The sequence below is a fragment of the Grampus griseus genome, assembly GCF_964374135.1.
Source record: "Grampus griseus genome assembly, chromosome: 5".
Classification (NCBI taxonomy): Eukaryota; Metazoa; Chordata; class Mammalia; order Artiodactyla; family Delphinidae; genus Grampus; species Grampus griseus.
Window position 1 is genome coordinate 12,182,136 of NC_138998.1, and position 22,843 is coordinate 12,204,978.

Consider the following 22,843-nt stretch of genomic DNA (forward strand, 5'->3'; position numbering starts at 1 on the left):
ACTAACAGAACATTGAGGAAAAAACTTTTTTTCTTTCGTTTCCCCCTCTCCCCAGCCTTTCCCTAACTAAAATAACATTTGTAGTATTTTTTTATCTTTATTTTGGTCTTCCCAGCACAGGAAGTGTTTTGAATCTGAGGGGAGCCCTCCCATCGTGGAGCCTCCCCCTCCCCCGACAGAGGCTGAGTTAGCAGGTAGAGTACTCGCCTGCCCAGACTCCCTCCAGCCAGGGCTTCAGCCTGAACTGGTGATCTAAGCTGTGCCAACCTGATACACTTGACAGGACTTGCACTCGGGAATCGAAGGGAAGCAGTGGCCCCTGACAACATATGTTGGCATTGGAACAGCAGTGAGGCATCACTTGGGGGTCTGCCCTCTGGGCTTGAAACCTGGTCCTCCAGACATCTCAACATTTCTGGGAGCCCACAGGTATCCAATGAGTAAATTCTTTAGCCAGAGTCTCCTATCACTTGCAACTAAACCCTTGGTAATATTTGTATTTGCAAATACTCATCAAACACCACGTGCCACGAACTGGTCTAAGAGTTTCTCATGTATAGACTCACTTCATTCTCACAGTAACCCCATGACACGGATACTATGATTATGCCCCTTTTACTGGTGAGGAGACTGAAGCATAGTAAAGAAAGCAATTTGAGGCTAAGTAATTTTTCCCAAATTATTATTTTTTAAAATATTTATGTATATATGTATGTATGTATTTATTTGGCTGCACCAGGTCTTAGTTGGGACATGCGGGATCTTTGTTGCAGCATGTGGGATCTAGTTCCCCAACCAGGGATCAAAGCCAGACCCCCCCCGCACCTGCATTGGGAGCATGGAGTCTTAACCACTGGACCACCACGGAAGTCCCTTTAAAAAAAAAAATTATTTATTTGGCATTTGCTCCAAATTATAAGCAATGAAGTAACAAGGCTATGATTTGAACCAGGCTCTCTGGATCTAAATCTGAGCTCTTAATCACCACACATACTGCTTCTCTACATGTTTTAAATTTTATTTATTTATTTATTTTACTGATTACATAATAACTGCTCATCATAGAACCATTCAAACACTATAAAGAGTAGAAAAAAGAAAATAAAGCAACAGTACTGCTTATAGTAAACCATTGTCTATAGCTGTACTAGCTACTTAAGTTTAATTAAAATTAAATAAATTAAAGATTTGGTTCCTCGGTCACAATAACCACATTTCACGCGCTCAGTAGCCACATGCGTCTCTTGGCTACTGGTTTGGATAGCACAGCATGAATAGAACACGTTTCCAACATCATAGAAAGTTCTGACCGGCAGCCCTGAGTAATTTGGCCTTTTTTTCATAGTTCTCTGGGACAGTGAACAAATACATGTAATTTTATATAACTGGAGTATTTTGCATGCTGTTTTTACTGTGGGACTCTTTAGTTATTTTCTCTTATCTACGGCTTATTTTTTCTTGCTTTGACCCCTCCCCTCTCTTGTCGGGATAAGCCAGGTGGGTAGGAGACCTTCCGGGCCTTCCCCTGGGCTCTTACCCTCATGGAAAATTTCATATCACACGTAGAAGGACTTGTAGTTGGTAAACATTTGCTTTTTTCCATTAATAAAACATCGTGGAAATACTTCTGAGTCAGCCAATCCAGTTCTTACTTATTCTTGTTAGTGGCCTTGTGGAATTCCACGGTTCAGATATAACAATATTTTGAGGTACCTTCAGCCTCTTTCCCAGGAGTAGGATGATTAGATTGAAAGGCATGTTTATGTTTAATTTTCATAGATATTACCAGCTTCTAGCCCAAAGGTGAGACTGATCCCCATTTTCTCCTGCAATGAGTGAGTATATTCTGCCTTCTCCCTTCCCCTTCTAACTCACTGCCCCCAGACACTCCACATCTTGGTCCAGCATTAGGTGCTGTCACACGTCTAGATTTTTCCAGAATTATGATTGAAAAGTGGTGTCTCTCTACAGTGGCAAACCGACCCTGGTGAGAGCAGGTGCCCAAGGTAAAAGCAATAAAAGATTGCAAACAATGTCAGTTTGCTTTTATCCATCACCACATGTAGGCCATTCTAACAATGTCAGTGATAACGTACTCCACCCCTCAAAAATCTTTTGTTGCTGTTTGTGGGAATGTAAATTGATACAGTCACTATGGAGAACAGTATGGAGGTTCCTCAAAAAAACTAAAAGTAGAGTTGCCATATGATCCAGCAATCCCACTCCTGGGCATATATCTGGAGAAAACTCTAATTCGAAAATATACATGCAACCCTATGTTCATAGCAGCACTATTTACAATAGCCAACACTTGGAAGCAACCTGAATGTCTATTGACAGATGAATGGATAAAGATGTGGTACATATATACAATGGAATACTACTCAGCCATAAAAAAGAATGAAATAATGCCATTTGCAGCAACATGAATGGAACTAGAGATTATCATACTAAGTGAAGTAAGTCAGAAGGAGAAAGACAAATACCATATGATATCACTTATTTGTGGAATGTAAAGTATGACACAAATGACCATATCTATGAAACAGAAACAGAAACAGACTCACAGACATAGAGAACAGACTTGTGGTTGCCAAAGGGGAGGGGGTGAGGGAGGGTGGATTGGGAGCTTGGGATTAGCAGATGCAAACTATTATATATGGAATGGATAACTAACAAGGTCCTACTGTATAGTACAGGAAACTATATTCAATATCCTGTGATAAACCATAATGGAAAAGAATATGAAAAAGAATATATATATGTATAACTGAGTCACTTTGCTGTACAACAGAAATTAACACAACATTGTAAATCAACTATACTTCAGTAAAATAAATTTTTTAAAAATCTTTTTTTGGCCTACATTCTAAGCTATTGCTGTGGGTACTGTTGAGTTTTAATAATATGTGTAAGCTTCGAGTCCCAGCTATACAACTGGCCTCCAATGCACACAAACTCAGCCACACATATTTGTTTAAAAGTGAATTATAATGTTTTTCAATAATTCTAGCTCACTTCAGGTGTGGCTTGTGTCTCCAGTCCCTATGGTACCACACACTCGTGTTTACACTGGAGATTCATAATAAACCAGGAGAGTTGGATGTAATTTTTCTGTTTGGAGATTAAAGTACACAACAACTTTTTCAAATAGAATCAGGCTTGAATCACGTATTGTGAAGCGCCAAGCTTTATCATTGTTCCTTGAAGGTCAGTGCACAGAAACTGTGGAGAAAGCCAGGAATAATACAACAACTGCAAAAAAGTAAGGAAATAGGCAATTCCGTGGAAAACAGAGTCAAATTTTGAAGAAGAACTCCAGGAAACATGACAAAAGGTGCTGGTCTTCTATTGCCAGAAGAAATCAAAAGGACAGTCTTTGAACACCTGGATAGTTTTCACCAGGAAGAAGACACTCATTCTAAAGCAATGGATCAAATAATTTCAGTGTTCACTATTTAGTCATTTTCTCTAAATTCAGTGTAAGAGGAAAATCTTCAAGGATTTTACTAAATGTAATAGAAATTTATGATGAATCTTCTGGTGAAAACATTTCAGTGGAAATGTTTGAGCTACAGAGACATATGAAGACTGCTGAGAACAATCCTGAAGAAACAAAGATGTGGAAAATGATGCATTTCTGACATTCATTATAAATTGAGGTTTTTATGAATCGGTTAAATTTATCTTTATGTTTAAGACTTTTTTTTTTGAGAACTAGGTGCCTCTCTTTTTATTTATTTACTTATTTGGTTGCGCTGGGTCTCTTAGTTGCGGCAGGCAGGCTCCTTAGGTGCTGGAGGTGGGCTCCTTAGTTGTGGCATACAAACTCTTAGTTGCGGCTTGCATGTGGGATCTACTTCTGTGAGCCGGGATCGAACCCGGGCCCCCTGCATTGGGAGCGCAGAGTCTTACCCACTGTGCAACCAGGGAAGTGGGTAAAAGTCCGTTTAAGACTTTTCTTAATGATTTGAATAACTTACTTCGAGTGAAAGAAAACTTTCAGAATTAAAATTAATAAAAACTGTCTTCGGGCTTCCCTGGTGGCGCAGTGGTTGAGAATCTGCTTGCTAATGCAGGGGACACGGGTTCGAGCCCTGGTGTGGGAGGATCCCACATGCCGCGGAGCAACTAGTCCCGTGAGCCACAACTACTGAGGCTGCGCATCTGGAGCCTGTGCTCCGCAACAAGAGGCCGCGATAGTGAGAGGCCCGCGCACCGCGATGAATAGCAGCCCCTGCATGCCACAACTAGAGAAAGCTCTAGCACAGAAACGAAGACCCAACACAGCAAAAATAAATAAATTAAGTAATAAACTCCTACCCCCAACATATTCTTAAAAAAAAAACAACAAACAACAAAAAAAACCTGTCTTCCATGAACTGTTAGTGAAGAGATAGGTAGGCAAATCTGGCTATTCTATTTAACATGAATATGCAAATTTGGACCAAATCATTGACATTTGCAAAAGTTAAGGCTCAAACACAAGAACTATAATGTTATTTCATCACTGAGATGGCATAGGTAAGTTTTTCTTTTTCAAAAATTGCATTTATATAATTTTAAAATGTGAATCATCTTTTATCCGTTGTAATGTAATACTTATTTAAAAATTTATTTACTGACATAATTATGCACATGCAATTCAATAATAGAAAAATTTACTGTCTTCATTTCCCTTCTGATCATTGTTATCATCAGTTTCATTTTGTAGTTATTACTGAAAATTCTTTTGCAGTAGAGAGGAGGGTAGGATGTTATAAAATGATTCAAAAGATACAAAATATTTTCAAACAGCCAGAATTGGCCTTGAATAATATCCTGATACACTGAGCTTTATAGTTGTTCCTTGAAGGTTGGTGCACAGAAATTGTGAAGCCATTGGGCACTTGGCATGATTAGCGCAAGAATGACCACAGACATCAAGCAGGACAGGCACGACCACAAAAGGAGCCATAACTGATTGAATGAGCCATTTGCAGCTTCACGGCACCACCTTGGGTCCTTGGATCCTCACGGCTTATCTTTGAAATAAGCCCCTTTCTTTCACATGCATTTCCCTGACTGCAGAGAAGCTGAGCAGTTTTTCATGTTTATTGGACAACTGACAGGCTTCTTCTATAAATTCCTCATCTGTATCCTCTCTGGGATGGTGATACTCAAGCTGTTTGCGTCTGGGACCCCTTTGAGAATATGATGAAGCTTATTATGCAGCCTTTTCTGAGAAAAATACACACGTGTTAACTTGTGCAGACCTCCGCACCCAACTTCAGGGCGCTCAGAAACCTCCTCTTCCTCATTTTACAGATATAGAAATTCAGGCCCAAGACCTCAGACTAATTTGCAGCAAGTTCCATGCCCTGTGAGGCTCGGTTTTCTCATCTGCAGAATGGGAACACTCCCACTTAACCTCACAGGATTAATGTAAGAATCGAACGAGTTAACGTCTAAACATACTAGTCTAGAAATTCCAAAATTACTGCAAGGGTTGACCTTATTTTCCTTTTTTCCCCCTCAGAGCCCCCCCCCCCTCCCCAGTATAAATTAGTTCCAATGTTTAAAAATTGAGCATTCTCCCACTTTAATAACCTGCAGTCCATGCTCCATCTCAGAAAACTGGAAGCTCCAGCAATACTGTCCCGTGCTAGGGAGGGGCTGGACTGGAGAAGCAGCATGCCTTGGTTAACAAGGCAACAGCAGGGGCTGCAGGTTATCCTCTGAAAGCGGGGCGGCCTCACTCACTCACTTTACCTGCCAGGCCAGGTGGGCCCTTGGGCTGGGGAGTCCTGCCCTGGGCATTTGCTATTCCTCTGCACATGCCTCCGGTCAGGTCTCAGTCAAATTAGTCACATAAAGGTGATAAGGTTTGATACTGATTGAGGTAATGCTATCTTTGTTTGGGAGATTTGCATTCTAATGGGATTTAAGGGAAAGACTGTCCTAATCCTATCACTCCCTGACCACGAAAAATTCCAGTAATTATGTGAGAACTTTTTTGCACTCTTGGCCAGGGACTAATGGTAGAATTGTGTTGCTTTTGCCTCCAAACTATTTCGTATTCAGTCTGTTTCTATCCATCACCACTTTTGAGATGGTCAAGGTTGGATCAAGAGTTCAGTTTTGGAGATACTTATTGGAGTTGAAGGTATAAATTTGAGAGTCATTAGCTAGTAGATGGGGCTCAAAATCATGAGATTAGATGAGACCACACTAGGGAAAGGATGGTTTAGAGCCACATAGAACTGAGCTTGAATCTTTCACCACTTAGGTACTTGGGCCAATTATGTAGCCAGTTCATGCCTCAGTGTCCTCATCTGTAAAATGGGGTAATAATAATACCCATTGCATAGAGTTCTCAGGAAGAATTAATGTGATAAAGGATGTGGACTATAAATAATAAAATGCAGTCACTTATGTCAAAGGGATCTACCCTGGAGCCAGGAAGGCAGTAGGGACAGGGAACTTAACATACCTCCACCCAGATATAATATAAACTTTTGACCCAGGCATCCACAGGCCACCTAGAACTCATTTTCTTTACTCCCTAGAAACTGCAGCTCAGCAAGCAATCTGCTGCCAAGTTAAGTATCTGAATGTCTGCTGGCACGCGTTGTAGTTCTGTAAAACAACCTATGTAACTTCTCTGAATGTCTCAGTCTGTTGTCTTTACAAACACCTGCTATTCTCTATTTGTAAGGCCAACTGGCCCGAGGCAGGGGAACGCAATCAAACTCACAGGTTGCATCAGACCGAAACTTTCCGAAGCACCCAGTTCCAGAAACTGACCTGGAGACTTTCCGGAGCACCCAATTCCAGGAACTGACCTGGGGACTTTCCACCCCGCCCAGCCTTCCCGCCTTTCGAGGGGCGGGACTAACGGTCCCAAGACTGATGCGACCGGCACCAGATATTGCCACGATACCCGAAAAGACCACCAAATAAGGAATACCCTGCGCCTTCCCGGATTCGCCACACCCCTTTCCCTTCTTCCCCTATAAATTCTGCCCAAACCCTCGCCCAGGCGCGACTTCTTTGGCCCCTTTCTCTCGGACCAGGGATCCTCTCCCGGGAGCGTTCCCAAATAAAGTTTGTTTAAGCTCTCCTCCGTTTCTTGGTGCCGTTCGTTCCTTACACCATTTCCCTTGGAGCACATTTGAGTTGCTATTGGAATTGGTACACCTCCCAAATTGCAATTCTTTTTTTTTAAATTTTATTTATTTGTTTGTTTATTTTTGGCTGCGTTGGGTCTTCGTTGCTGCACGCGGGCTTTCTATAGTTGCAGCGAACGGGGGCTACTCTTCATTGCGGTGCGTGGGCTTCTCGTTGCGGTGGCTTCTCTTGTTGCGGATCATGGGCTCTAGGCACGCAGGCTTCAGTAGTTGTGGCATTCGGGCTCAGTAGCTGTGGCTCGCGGGCTCTAGAGTGCAGGATCAGTAGTTGTGGCACTCAGGCTTAGTTGGTCCATGGCATGTGGGATCTTCCCATACCAGGGCTCGAACCCGTGTCCCCTGCATTGGCAGGCAGATTCTTAACCACTGTGCCACCAGGGAGGCCCCCAAACTGCAATTCTTACAACCCTAAAAAAACTCTTGTTTGCAGCCTTCTGTGGGTTCTTTTTTGGTCGACAAGGACTAGCATAGCACCTGGCCCATAGTCCAGCTCTCAGTAAACACAGGCTGTGTTATCACTACAGATGAGGACACTAATTCAGAGAAATCGGTGGCTTATTCTAAGTCATCCAGTGAATAGATGGGAAATCCTCGGCTCAGAGGATGGGCTTACCCCTTCTCACAGCAGCCCTGTCCCTGTGGATCCCAGCTCAATGTCTGTAGCTCAGTTTGGGCACTGGGATTCCAGGACCTGTCCCCAAGTCCTTGTCAAAGCAGCTTCAGGGGACTTGCTGGTGGGCTCTCTGTCTGTGCTGTGGTGCTGGATTAAAGAGCTCTAGTCCCCACCTTTAGGGGCAAGAATCCACTGGTAGCTGTTGATTTTCATACAAAAAAAAAAAAAAGCCAAAAGATGCTGATTTTCATACCAAATGCCAAAATTGGGAGGTAGGGCTCTAGTTCTCACAGGTGCTACTTTCTTTGGATTGTGGGCCAAAGGCTGTCCTTGAAGTCACCAAACGCTGAGGGAACCAGAGTGAAACTTGCATTCAGCCAGGAGACGGACGACCCAAATTCCATTACATTTAGCAGATTCCTATGTTCATGGGATCTTTCCTCTTTTCCCATCTGTAGAACAGTCATATTCACACTGAGTAGATACTTGGCCTTTTAGGAGTGAAAGCTTTAATGAAAAGATTGCATATGGGGTTTTAGGAACAATCCACAAACTTTGTGGAGAAGCAAGAATGTAGATGATTGTGGGTGGGATCATTGTTGAGGACTTTCTGATGTAAATCCTAAAATTCAGAAGCCCAAAAATGGGATGATCTGCTTGTTTCAACATAGAGCTGATCTGGGAGGTATTTGTGGGCCTTTTGAAGGATGTGATGATTTCAATCATTCTGTAAAGACTGGGTAGACTTCTGGGGCTGAAGACCCATGTCCAATTACCTACTATTTCTAGAGCAGTGGTTTTCAAAGTATGGCCTTTGGACCAGCAATATCAGCATCACCTGGGAACTTCCTGAGAGGCAAATTTACCCCAGAACTATTGAATCAGCAACTCTGGAGTTCAGACCCAGCAATCTGCGTTTTAACAAAACTTCCAGGTGATTTTGATGCAGCTCAATTTGAGAACTACTGTTCTTGAGTATAACTAACTGCAAATCTGAATAAGCCTCTAAGAACACTGGAACCCAGGGCGGTAAGGAGTGTGCTGGAAACGGGGTGAGAGGCAGAGGGAAGAGGTGAAGGACTGGCAGCTTGGTGTGTAAATCTGTAAGTAGGTACTGTAGGGGGTCCCCGGGAAAGGAGAACCAGGCATGACTTTCTTGACATAAGAGAAGCCATTTTGGGATCTAAGCCTGGCCACAGTGCTTGCCCTTGAACAGGTCTCAATAATTAATGATCTTAAGGGAACAAAAGAACAAAGAAACGAAGGACTGTTATCAGGCAAGAGAGTAACAATAGCAAAGATAACGAATCATGTAAAAAGGCTCCCAGTTCTACTTCAATGGTAAAGATTAGTCTGAAGCTCAACCACCAGATCTACTGGAACCTAAGGGATGATGACGCTGACATTTTCTGACTTCAATCAGCTAAAGCTTAGACTTTGTTGACCTTTGCACCAATTCTATGCTGAATTCTCCTCTGCTCAAGCCCTTCATGGATATGCAAACACCACCCAAGCCCCTCATGAATATGCCTGTACCCTTACCTTAAAACTTCCCCAAGTTTACTGTTTGGGGGAGAAACTGCTTTGGGAAAGACCCAGGTGTTCTCCTTATTTGCTGCAGGTAATAAATCCTTCCTTCTCCTGATCTTTGGCCTGGTTGTGTCTTTTGGCTCAACACCCACCAAGAGACAAACCCAGTTTTTGGGTAAGAAATCCACAGATTATAGCATTTCTTCAAGTATAATTATGCAGTCTGAACTGGGAGTCAGCCTGTTACCAAATACAAGTCCATGTGCCCAATGCACAGTGAGGCCAAACAAACCAAAACATCAGAGTTTGGAGCAGAAGAAGGTTTATTGCAGGGCCATGCGAAGAGAATGTGTGGCTCATGCCCCCCAAAACCCTGAACTCCCCGAAGCGTTTCAGCAAAGCATTTTGAGGGCCAGGTGACGGAGGGGGGATCATAGGGTGTGTGATCAACTCCTGCATAATTCTCTGATTGGCTGATTTTGAGGTAACAGGGCAGTGTCACAGGGGTTAACATTATCAATCCTTAGGTGCCAGTAGGTCGGGGGGCTCTGTGCTCATGATCATCAAGCAGTTCATTTCTTCCTCTTGGTGGTGGTTTTTAGGATCTGAAAAACTCAGGAAATATAGCAAATACTATTATCTGGGTACTTCAGAGAAGAGCTACAACAGAGGATATGTGGGGAGGGGTCTGTCCAAGGAAAGCCCCCCAGTGTCCTGCTTGGTTACAAGCCTTGTTCCACCTGTACTGGAGCAGGTTTATGGTTAAATTTTATCACAATTTGAAATTTCTCATGACTCAGTTGGTTCCCAAAGCTACCCACATTCCATCTGGCCCTCCTCCTTTCCAGAGGTGAACAGATAGCTGTCTGTGATTGGTTTTCAAGAACTTCCTGCAGAGAGATATGAGCCTCCCCTTTTTCCTTCCTCATGTGCATGCAGATTGTCTTTTAACAAGGATGATTCAGATTCCCAGCATTTGGCCTCCTCCCCTCACCTCTGCTTCCCCACACTGTAACCTGCATGCTAAACAGAGCCCAAAGGGAGCACATTAAAAGTATGGAAAAGAGATGCCATAAAGGCAAGCAGGAGTCCCAAACAATCTCATCTTGCGTGTAATTGACACATTATACAATCTTAATAAAAAAATTGCAGACATCTAATTGCCTTTATGGCCAAACACGATGAGTCCAGACCCCTGAGACCCTTCAATATATTCCAAAGCCATAATGCCTAAATCTAGGACTGTAATATAACTCAGTAGTGGTAGAATATAATCAGAAAAAAATTCAGCTTCTGACATAGAGAGTTGTTAGGAGAGAGGAGCCTGTCTTAATCTGTAGGAAACAAGTTGAATTACTTGGCTGGGAATCTCTGCAGGATTGCATCCTGGGCTGTTGGTGCTCTGAAGGCTGCTTACTGGGAAGAAATTTGACTCTCCCTGAGCATTTCTGTCTGGAGGAGGGAGCCAGCTTGGCCCGTGTGCAGAGCAGCTGCAAGTGTCAGGAGACAATGTCCCCAGAAGTAACACTCAACCAATGACAGATGGGGAATCAGTAGATAAATACACACTGTCCTCACTGCTTGGTTGGGACAGCTCTGAGGAGGGTCCTGCTCTACCCCCCAGGACACCTCAGTAGAAGCGAGCTCCATTTGTTATGGAATCGGGTCCCACTGCTTGCCCCTTACAAAATCAATACTCACAGATGATGATAGAGAGGAAAGTTGCCTTTAATCAGAAAGCCAGTAATCTGGGGAGATGGTGGACACAGGGTCCCCCAAAACCACCTCTGAAGATTCTGCTCAGCCATGAAAGCTTCTAAAGGTAAACAGGGATGTAATCTCAGTTACTCATTGAGATAGAGGGTCAGAGTCATCACTAACCCCCACTGTGTGCAGGCTTGTGGTCTTTCTTTAGATACTATCTTCTTCACACAGTTTGTTCATGAGTTTACTGAAGGGGAAGCTGGGGAAGAGATCAGGTCATCTGTTAGTTACTTATTCTTCATTTCGACTTCTTTGTTCTACAGAAAGAACCAACACGTTAGGCAAAGTACTGTGTGGTCAAAAGATTTGAAAGGTGTGCTTCAGCCAGAGATGAGTAGATCATGGGGGTGCCTGGCTTAAGGTTAGTGTCAAGAGAAAAGGGGCCTCCTGCAGAGAACTCTTTCCTGCAAAGTGGTCTTTCCTGCCAAAAGCTGCTTACAAATCCCCACTTCTCAGAACATCATTTCATTTCTATGGGATCATGGGTTAATGTCCATCTTCTGTAACTTCTTCATGATGACACAAGGTACCATGTTCTTAGAGTGGAAGATGTTGACATGGGTCTGTAGCATCTCTTTGCTGACAGTTGTAGTTGCCCATTTTCATACATGGGCAGAACAAACTACAATTAGTTGGATGCCCACAAAGATATAGATTATGATGAGCAATAGTGTTAATCCCACTCTCCTAAGGCCAGTTCTTAGAATTGTGCTAGCCATACATTCAGTACTGCTCAAGATGGAGAAGCTTATGTCATGGCTGCAGTCTGTTCATCATGCAGTTAGCTTTTTCCCTCTGGTGGCAGTTACAGTATCTGTAAGACAACTCAGGAATATTCATCAGTCACTGAGTCTGTGACTCCATTGTCCTAATCATTAGCTGCTTTAGCCTGCTCTTTGTGACTCAGAGTGGTCTGGGAGACTTCAGCTCTTCTATAAACATGGAGGGGCCTTTTCACTTGTGAGTGTGGGCACGGGTTCTGCTCTGTTTCACAGTCACATACCATGGGAGCTGGCTTCATCACACACCCTCTGTCACATTGTTCTCTTCCCAGGCCACCTTTTTTACATATTTGCTGGAGTTTTCTCAAATCAGCTCTCAAGCTACTGATCCTTAAAACCTTGTCTTGGCCTCTGCTCCTGGGGGAAGCCAGATGAAAAATACTTTAGGTGGGACGCCCAATAAGGGAAAGGGACAGCTTTCATTCTTAACAGCAGAAAGCAAGTCATTACGTTCAGGTAAATGGTATTAATGAGTTCAGTCATCCATTTGTTACCACACATTAATTAGGTACCTACTGTCTACCTGAAGCCAAGGGTAGATCTAGAGAGGTTGGGGCATGATTGTAAGAGGCCTGGGATACCAACCTAATGTATTTGAACCTTCTTGTATCAAGAGGAGGGAGCTATTGAAGAGTTTTGAACAAGAGGGTGATAGAGTCAGAGCTGGACAATGGGAAGCTTAATCTGGCTCCATAGTGTGAACTGGAGCTTAAGACTGGGCTAAGGAGGCATATTATAACTGCTGGAATATTTTTAGCGCATGTTTGATGAGGAAACCCGGCGTCTATGCACCAGCACTGAACTGAATCTCGGAGACAGAGTTCTGGGTGAGGCAGAAAAGAATAGCTTTATTGCTTTGATAGGCAAAGGGGGCCACAGCAGGCTAATGCCCTCAAAACTGTGTGTCTCAACCTGGGGTGGGGGTGGGGGGTTGTGAGGAGTCTTATAGTCAATGGGCAGAGTTGCTGATAGGGATCAGGGTGCGTGCAGGGTCTGCATTCCTTCAATCTAGAGATCATCTGGCATCAGGTGGTCTCATGATGGGCTTCTGTGGTTGTCAAGGCTATTGAACTGTGACCTTCTCTCTGGAATAAAGAGTGCTCCATTGAGTACTTATCATCTTCCATTTGTTGGGGGTTTTAGTTCTGCTCAAAGATAGTGTGATGTGTATCCCTTGAGGAGGAACCAGGACCCTGCCACAACATTGAACTATTGTTTCTTGACTGCTCCTCCCTTGTCTCTGCATCCCCTCCCTTCCCTAATTAGCAACTGTTTGAATCTATCCTCTGGAACTCAGAGAAGGTCAAGGAAGCTGAATGTAGCCTATTTCCTACAAATAAGAAACAGGGGACATGGAAAAACTTTTGTGCCCAGGAGCCCCACAGGATCCTGCTTGGTTTCATGTGCTGAAAAATACTTCTCAAAAAGTTGCATACATGACTTCATAAAAATATAAAATGAACATTTCAAAGATTTTATTCCACTCATTAGGGAACCAGTAAAATGTTAAAACTAATTCAAATGAGAATTTGAAGAACAGAGTTTTACAAGAGTCAGACCAAAGAAAATGTTGAAATGAGTTTGTTCAGAGATGCAGAATTGGTTAATATCCTACAGACAATAAAGAGTAACTTTGAAGGTTATCATTTTTACAGATGGAAATCAATTGTCTTACTACCAGACAAAATCAGCATTTGTCAGGCAGCCACTGTATTGCTTTCGGGCAAAAATTATTTGCACTGCCGTCAATTTTCTGTAAGTTTGCCTCTACCCCTACAGAGCTATAAAATAACCTGGTCCATAGAAAGCCAGTCAGAGGAACACTCCCAACATTACTCTGAAAGAATGCCCAATAATCTTGGCCTATTTTCAAGTTTAGGATAATTTTTCTTGACAGTCTCCTCTACTGGGATCATAAGTAATCTGCAAAGTTTAAGAGGTGCAGGGAGAGCGTTAAGTAACCCTAAAGGCTTCCTCAAGTTTGCTTTTCAAATCTAGAGCCATATAGTATTGGGCAACTATATGGATTAGGAATCTCAAATTGGACTTTATAAAGTCTCTATTATTTTCTTTCCTAGGCTTGAGGAACAAAACCCAAGACACTATGTCCACCAGATTTAACATAGAGAACCTATCAATTTGGTAAATTCCTCTCTTCTTGAGGTCCTCTCAATTTTCAACTTTCTCAGCTTCGTGGCCTTCCAGGAAGTGACCTTCCTTTCTGTCTGTGAGGCTGGGGCCAGGCAGCAGGCCAGTTTTCCTAGGAGAGCTTTGTGGGCCTTGGCTCACATACAAAGTCAAACCCTTAATAGAATGTTCATTGTATGTGACTGGGTCTAGGAATGGCTTTTAGTATACTGATGTGATAATTCTTTAATATTGCTCAGTGCACAGGAAAACCTGACATGCCTTGAAATCTTCCAGTTTCTACATCTGTGAAAGAAACTGGATAATTTTCTATTTTGACAATAGTTCTAAAAATTTACATAACTTTATTAACAATGAGCAGTAAAGATAAAAGAAAATTTAAAAACTATTAATAACAATGATAATAATAATACATTTCAATCAACCATGATAAAGAAGAGAATAAACTAATGGTGGGGTCAGGACACACTACTGCAAAATACGTCACCTTGGCACATTGTATATTGTTGTCGAACCCAAGCTCAGTTTGTGTGCCTGACGCACAGTGAGGCCAAACCAACTGAAACGCTGGAGTTTGGAGCAGAGAAAGGTTTATTTCAGGGCCAAGCAAGGACAGTGGGCAGCTAGTCCTCAAAAAGCCCCAAACTCCTTGATGGTTTGTGGGGGAAGAGTTTTTAAAGGGCAATATTTGGCATGAGGACTATAGGGTGTGTGACTTCCTTCTGATTGGTTGGTGGTGAGGTAACAGGGTGGTGCTCCAGGAATCTTGTGCTCAGCCTGGTGTTACCATCCTCCACCTGGGTGGGGGCTTTAGTTCTTGTAGCAGAACTCAAACACATTGTTATGTATATCCCTTGAGGAGGAACAAGGACCCTGCTTTACTCTGCACTGTTTTTTGTTTTGTTTAGTTGTTTGTTTTGACTGCTCCTCCTTTGCTTCTGCATCCCCTCCCTTCCCTGTCTGGAACTCAGGGAAGGTCAAGGAGGCTGAATGAAACCTGTTTCCTATGAACAAGAAGTGGGGGACATGGAAAGGATTTGTACCTGGGAGAACCCCACAGGGTCCTGCTTCGTTTCAACATGAGCTACTCTGCTCATTCTAATTATTTAAATAGCCCTATTCTACCTGCCTTTGACTGTGAGTAGATGCATTTATATAAAAATTAAATCATAATATAAATCATATTTTGAGTAGAGAGGAAAGCGCTTCCATGTAGACCTGTGCAGCAGCACCAGCCCCTGCACGTGTGGGACCTTCCACATCTTTGCTACTCACACAGACTAGGGAAACAGCAAGAACCCCAGCAAGTTTTGGAACCGGTCCCACACACTGCATATGCTTCCAGGTGGGAACATAAATAGCAGTGACCAGGGAGTGTTGAAAGGAGAGATCTGGGAACTTGTCATTTGAAGAGACAGAACAAAGGTCCTCAGCCATTTTCTAGCAATTTCACAACCTCTACGGAAGGAAGTCAGCATAATATTTTCAGCCTGGCCTGTGCTCAGGAAAAAGAAGTGACTAACATACCATCAAGAGAATTGTGGTTTGAATTCTCCCTGAACGTACATTTATTTCTTTTATCCCAGCTACATCTGTATGCACCTTGCTGTGAAACAGTGTAATTAACCACTGGGTTTCAGAGAGAGGTGATAATTTTCAGCTTATTCTCAGCTCAATTTCAGTCCAAATTTTAACTTGAAAATGTTTTTTCTTCTCCCTTTGGCAGCAGCTCTCAGAAGTGGATTTTGCTGGAAGGCTTCTATTTTCATCATTCTGATTGCTTTATTTATGTTGCAAATCACTGATTTGGTGTTTGGAAATTGCCATGTTTGGGGCAGCAAAGTTTTTAGTTAATGGATTGATGAGTTTTAAACTTGCTTATAAAATTTTTTTTTTTAAATAAAGACTTAAAGTTCCAACTCATCATGCCTTATGTTCAGGATAGCAATAAACAGTGACGTCTTGCCAGTTACCTCAACCCTTTCTTGTATGAAAAAGAGTGGGGCACGAGAGGATTGTCATGTCATTCTCAGGTGAATCCTTGGGACAGCCGCCAAGTGTGGGTTCTTGGCTTCATGCAGGAAAGAATTCAAGAGCGAGCCAAAGTAAAGCGAAAGAAGATTTATTCAGGGAGATACACACTCCATAGACAGGGTGTGGGTCATTTCAGAAGGTGAGAGAGAACCCAGGGTACGGGGTTGTCAATTTTTATAGGGGTGGGTAATTTCATAGGCTAATGAGTGGGAGGAGTATTCCAGCTATTTTGGGGAAGTGGTGGGGATTTCCAGGAATTGGACCACCACCCACTTTTTGACGTTTTATGGTTGACCTTTGAACTGTCATGGCACCTGTGGGTGTGTCAGTTAGCGTGCTGATGTGTTACAATGAGGGTATACTGAGGCTCAAGGTCTAGTGGAAGTTGACTCATCCGCCATCTTGGACCTAGTTGGTTCTAACCAGTTTATGTCATGTCCTTGGGCCATATCATTCTTTAAAATGTTGTTCCCTGACCCCTTCCTGTCTCACCTTGTTATCAGATTAAACCTGAAGGCCAGGCATCTAAGCTTCCCTCAAGAACATCTTGGTAATTGCCTTAACAACCAGGTTGGATAAACCAGTCTTTTCTCTAAACCAAGTTCTGAATACCTTGTTCTCTCAATATCTGATCTTGTTGAATGCTATGGAATGAAGTAGCCATCAAAGTTGTGTGCTGGTTTGGTTTTGCCTTGACTCAGTTATGTCACCATATCTTTATCTTCCTTGGCTCTATTTCTAATTAATGAATTAAGAAGGTTGGATTACATGGATACTAAAGTTTTTTGTTTGCTGTTGTTTTCTTTTACACAACAGAATTCTTCAAATGAAATTTTACTTGTTATTCTGATGTATAAAATCGTGTATTGGTTTCCTATTACTGTTAAACAAATCTCCCCAAAACTTAGTGGCTTAAACAAGTAATAATTTATTATGTCTCACAGTGTTACCTAACACAGGTTCATGTGCCTGATACACTGTGAGGCCAAACAAACTGAAACATCAGAATTTGGAGCAGTGTAAGTTTTATTACAGGGCCATGGGGATGGGTGGCTTGTGCTCAAAAACCCTGAACTCCCTGATGGTTTTTTGGGAAAAAATATTATAGGCAAAATTTGGGGTGAGGGCCACAGGGTGTGTGACTTTCCTCTGATTGGTCAGTGGTGAGGTAACAGGATGGTGCTCCAGAAATCTTGTGCTCAGCCTGAAGTTAACATCCTCCACCTGGGTGGAGGTTTTAGTTCCTGCAGAAGAACTCAAAGGTATCCTTATGTATATTACTTGAGGAGGAACCAGGACCTGCCCCAAGTCTGTACTATTGTTTCTTGACTGCTTCTCCCTTGTCTCTGCATTCCCTCCCTTCCCTGATTAACAACTGTTTAAATCTGTCCTTTGGAAGTCAGGGAAGGTCAAGGAGGCTAAATGAAGCCTATTTCCTGCACATGAGAAATGGGGCACACAGAAAGGAATTGCAGGGTCCTGCTTGGCTTCAACAGTTTGTGTGTGTGAAGAATTTGGGAGCAAATTGGCTGAATGGTTCTAACTTGGTGTTTATAATGAGGTTGAAGTCAGTTGTCAGCTGAAGACTTGACTGGGGCGGCACTTCTAAGGTGGATTACTCATGCATCTGGAAAGGTGATTCTGGTTCTTGGGACAGGGAGGGGGTGGGGGGGAGGGAGGTGGAGAGGGCTCAGTTATTCTTCATGGGAGCCTCTCCACAGGGCTGCTTGAGTGTTTTCACAGTACAGCAGCTCCCTTCCCACAAGACAGGTTTCTGCCCTAAGCTGGGGTAGAGTTTTTCTTCCATCCTTCCTCCAGGTACATGAGTCTTTGTGCCCTGGAGACAGCAAGCTTTACTGCCTTCTGCAGCTGTGTAAGGCTTTTGTTTTGTAGGAGACTCTGGTTCAAGGAAGAGAGAAGGGCCTTGTGCCTGCCCCCACTCCCAGTTATTGTAGACAGTTGTAGAAGGGAAGAACAGGATCTGACTCCATGTTAGATCTGTTTCTTTTACTTTATCTTTGCTTTTTGTTGCTTTTGTTACTATAATCACTAAAAGGATGCTCTCTATAGCTGTAAGCATACATAATGGCCTGCCCCGGGGAATCCTGCCCCTCTGCTTGCATGTTAAACTAAAGTGCCTTTGTTCAGCTCACAGGGAAACACCTTGACCCTGCCCACCTGTGAATGGCTGCAGAAAAGAAGAAATTAACACATCCCCTCCCTCAGGCTGGCCAAGCCAGGAGACACTTTGGAAGACTTATGGCCTTTTTATTTTACTTCCTCACCCACCCTCCCCCTGACCCCGTTTTATGAAAGAAACTGGCATCCAGACCCCAATAAGATGAGACTCTAGGACATTAGTCTGCCATATTCTCAGATGCCCAGCTTTCTGAATAAAGTTGCTATTCTCTGCCACAACACCTTGTCTCTGATTTATTGGCCTGTCGTGTGGCAAGCAGAGTGAGCTTGGACTCAGTAACACAATAAGACCAGCTCACAGAGGTTTGCACCCCATTCCATTCTCTCCCAATTTCCCTCCAGGCTCATCAGAGCCAGAAGGCAACAGCGGTGGGGGGGTGGGGGCGGCGGGCATGGAGATGGGCTCTGTTCCAGGCTCCATACACCACCCTGATCAAACCCTTTGTCATTTTCAGCTCTTTACTCTGAGAAAATCAGGGGCCACAGGTTGGGGTTGGGAGGATGGGCTCCTTGGTCTCATCCCCACACATCTGTTTTGTTTTAAGAAGGCCCACAGCCTGTGCCTGATTGACGGCAGATGCTTGCAGATACTGACCTTCCTTCAGGTCACATGATGAGCCCCCTGCTGCTTTTTCAAGTTGACTTGGGGGAAAGAGTAAATGGTGGGGAGGACTTTGGGTTTTCCAGAGTAAAAGTAAACTGCCATCTGCTGAGCACTAGCTCTGCTCCAAGTGTGTTGTGTTTGCAATCTCCTTCTTAGAGCCCTGCTGTGAGCACAAGACTGAGTGGGGAGGAAAACTTCCCTTCTTTTTTTCTAGATTCTTTGACTGGTCTACCAGTTAAATTGACATGAAACAGATTAAGAGGGGAAAAACAAATTTAATTTCCTATGTACAGAAGCCCTATAAAAATATGAGACTCAAAGAAGTAACGAAAGCAAGAAGCTTTTGTACATTTTAGACAAAGAAATAATACATTTGTGAAGAATTGACAAGAAAAGGGGTTTGGGCTTGGGGTAGTGAACTGGTGAAGGAGTAACAGGTTTGTTTATACAGGCTTCTGGGCCATGAATTCCCTATTTCTGGTGATGAGGGTGCCTTCTACCCTCCTAGCACTGGGGGGGGGGGTACTTTTCACATGGAAGATTCACCTCCTGCTTTCAGAAGATTCAGAGTGTCTTGTACTGGCTGCTTCTCAAGTACCTTTAATTCAAAATAATCAATATGCCCAAATGGCATGTTTTGGGGTGACATATTCTGAATCCCCACAACTACTATCCCAATTCTACTGGCAAGGAAACAGGCATCAAGAGGTTGCTACTTTTGCAAGGACTCTCATCTTGTAGGTGCTGGGGGTAAGTTTGAACCCCAGGTTGCCTAGTCTTCCCGCTCCAGGCTGCTGCCTTCTACTCCAGGGAAGACAGCATTCCAGGGTGGGATGAGCTTCCTGTTTGCTGTGAGAAGTGGAAAGGGCCCCGTTACAGCTGCTTTTCCTCCCTGCCTGCTCCCTGTTATGGTGGGTGGGAAAGAGGCAGGTGAGGAAGGGGTGTCTGTTTTGATGGGGGCGTGGCCAAGAGGGTCAGGCCTCTGTCCCCTTGCCCGCCTACCTCCTGCCACCCAGAAGAACGAAACAGGCTCTCTTCCAGGTGGGTGTGAGGGCTGCCGGTAAGGCCCTTAGGGGAAATGGTCTCGCGGGTGGACAGCTGATAAGTCTCCGTGCTTTTCTCCCCACAGGTGGGCTCCTCTGCGGACAGGTAAGACCTAGTCCTGTAATTCAGGAGCATTTATGTGTACTGTGGTTGGAAGAGGGAAAAAGTTAGGTCCCGGAAGGACCCATTCATAGGCATGATTCCCTTCAGCCCTCAGCAGTCCTCTCTCTGCGTTCCCCTCCTCAGCTCTCAAAGGCTGAGCCCAAGGGGAGGGGAAGGCAGGGGAAGGCAGCTCCAGGTCCAAAGAATGCTCCATGCCCCTACACACACACGTGCACACATGTATATACACACATGCACTCTCTTTCCCAGGTGACTTGCGGTGGGGTAGTGTCTCTCTATCTGATTAGCATTCTTTAAGGGACCTGGTCAGAGGACATCCAGGCTCGGCCATTGCAGAAGCAGTGGACACCGAGGTGGAGGTACCTGGCCATTTTCCAATCAATCTGACCCAGCACCACCTGGATGTGTCAAGTCCTCCAAAATCCTGGCCTCCTTAGTATTTGGGGAGACTCTTGAAGGCACATGTTTCTCCCAGTTATCGTCGCTCTGATTTCCTGTTTCTGCTGATTTCTGTATTCCATTCTGTCTCTTGTGGCCATTCCCTTCTTTTTGATGTGAACCATCCCCCCTGCAAACACCAGCCCCTGCCTCCTTTCCCTGCTGCCCCCAAGCCACTCACACTCCTGTGAAGTCTCCGCTACCGATGATTTGCAGATCACTGTGGGGTTGGGGTATCTGGGCTAGTCCGGCTGGTCTGTAAACACCAGACATCAGGGATCCCTGTTCTTAGAAGTCCCCCAGCCACAGCTGCCGCCTGTGCTTTGCCCCTCACTGTCCTACTGTCCAGCTTGACCTCCACTTGTCTCCTCCTCCCACTTCTCCATGGTTCCAGCCCCTTCACTCCCTCCCTCTGGAGCTCCCAGAGGAGCTTTACATGTACAGCATTGCATTCTTCAGTTGTGCCCTAGTTTGATCCAGGGAGTGTATGGAGGATTATCTTTCCCTAAAATCAACAAACATAAATGTATAGAACCAAATACTGATCTGTGTCTGTATTCTCCCTGAGGCTCCCCCTGCCTAATATTGAACTAGCAATCATCTCTTCAGCCTCTGCTAATTTGGGAAGGGCTGCATGGTGGGGACAGAGCCACGGGCATCATGGCTGTGCAGCAAAGCGCTCAGCCTCTGTGTCTCACTCAGGACGGCACATGCCTGTGTCTCCTGTTACTCCTCACACAGAGCACTTTGCTCTGACGCTTCTGGTCCCCAAATGTCTGGGCATTTCCCTTCACCAAGAGATTCTCTGTGACCAGCTGGGTATCCCACAATTCAGTTCAAGTCTGACTTGGAGTTAGCACAGACCCCGCAGGTTAGGGGCTCAGTTCCACAAGACTGTCCCCTGAATATTAGATGCCGATCACAAGCAGTAGGTTCCCAGGTGACCCAACTTCTGTCCAAACTGCCTACAAATCAGAGGTTCCCACAACCCCTTCCCTGTATTCCATCATTTGCTAGAACAGCTCACAGAACTCAGGGAAAATGCTCATGTTTACTAGTTTCTTATATAATGAAGGATATGATAAAGGATGCAGAGGAATGGCCAGGTGGAGAGATACATAAGACAAGGTCTGGAAGAGCCCCAGGTGCAGGAAATTCAGTCCCCGTGGAGCTGAGGTGTGTTGGGGCCCAAATATGTCTCAATAATGTATTGATTGTTTTGAATTAAAGTTATTTAAGAAACAGCTGATATGAGAGCGACTTTTACCCTCCTCTCTGTCTGCTGAGAGCAGGAAACAAATCTCCCACATGAAAGGCATCCTCCCCATTCCAGGAGGTAGAGAGACATCCAGAGGCAGGGAACCCAGGGCCGAGAAGCTCACATAAACAAACCTTGTTACTTCTTTACTAATTAAGCACCCAAACCTAAGTTTCTTTGTCCTTTCAAATTTACTGTTTCTTTGTCTAAAAAGTATAAAAGCTGCCTGCTTTGGCCACTTCATAGGTGCCATTTCTATGTGACCTCTGTGCTCACTATTTAAACTGTTTCTTTTCTGCCTTTTAATCTGTCTTGTGTTAATTTCATTATTAGTCCAGCCACAAGAACCCACGAGAGGTAGAGAGAAAATTACCCCCTCCACCACAGGTGTGCCAACCCCTGGTACCTGGATGTGTTTGCTAACCTAGAAATCCCCTATTGGGATTTTTATGGAACCTTGTCACATAGCCATGATCGATTAGGAACTCTGTTTCCAGCCCCCTCCCCTCTTTGTAGAATGAGGGGAGGGGCTGAAAGTTCCAAGCTTCTAATCATGGCTTGGTCTTTCCTGTGACCAGCCTTCATCAAAGAGCACACCGAGTCATCTCATTTGAACAGAAGATGTTCTTGTCCCCCAGGAAATTCCAAGGGATTTAGGAACCAGTATTAGGAACCAGGATCAAAGACAATATTAGAACTAAAGGTTCTCCCAGCATCCCTTTTTACAAGGATTTTAGGAGCTCTGTGTTAGAATCTTGGGGCAGAGACCAATACATGTATTTCTTATTATCTCACACTCTGGACACAGAGAGACCCAGATTTGAATCTTAGCTCCACGACTTACTGGTTTTGTGACCTTGGGCAAGTTATTCAATCTCTCTGAACCTCAACTTTCTCATCTGTAAAATGGAGATGTTAATGACAACCACTTTGTAGGGTTCCCAGGAAGATTAAATGGGAAAATACATATAAATCTTAGTGTTTGCTGCTTCACGCACCCTCATTAGGGAATTTTTTTATGTGAATCACTGTGTGAAGTTGAATGGACAAGGAGGTTCTTGCCAAAGGGAGAATTATAATAATGTTATTAGCATATGCCATTCCCTCTGCCAGGCCCTCTACATGCATTGGCTCAAT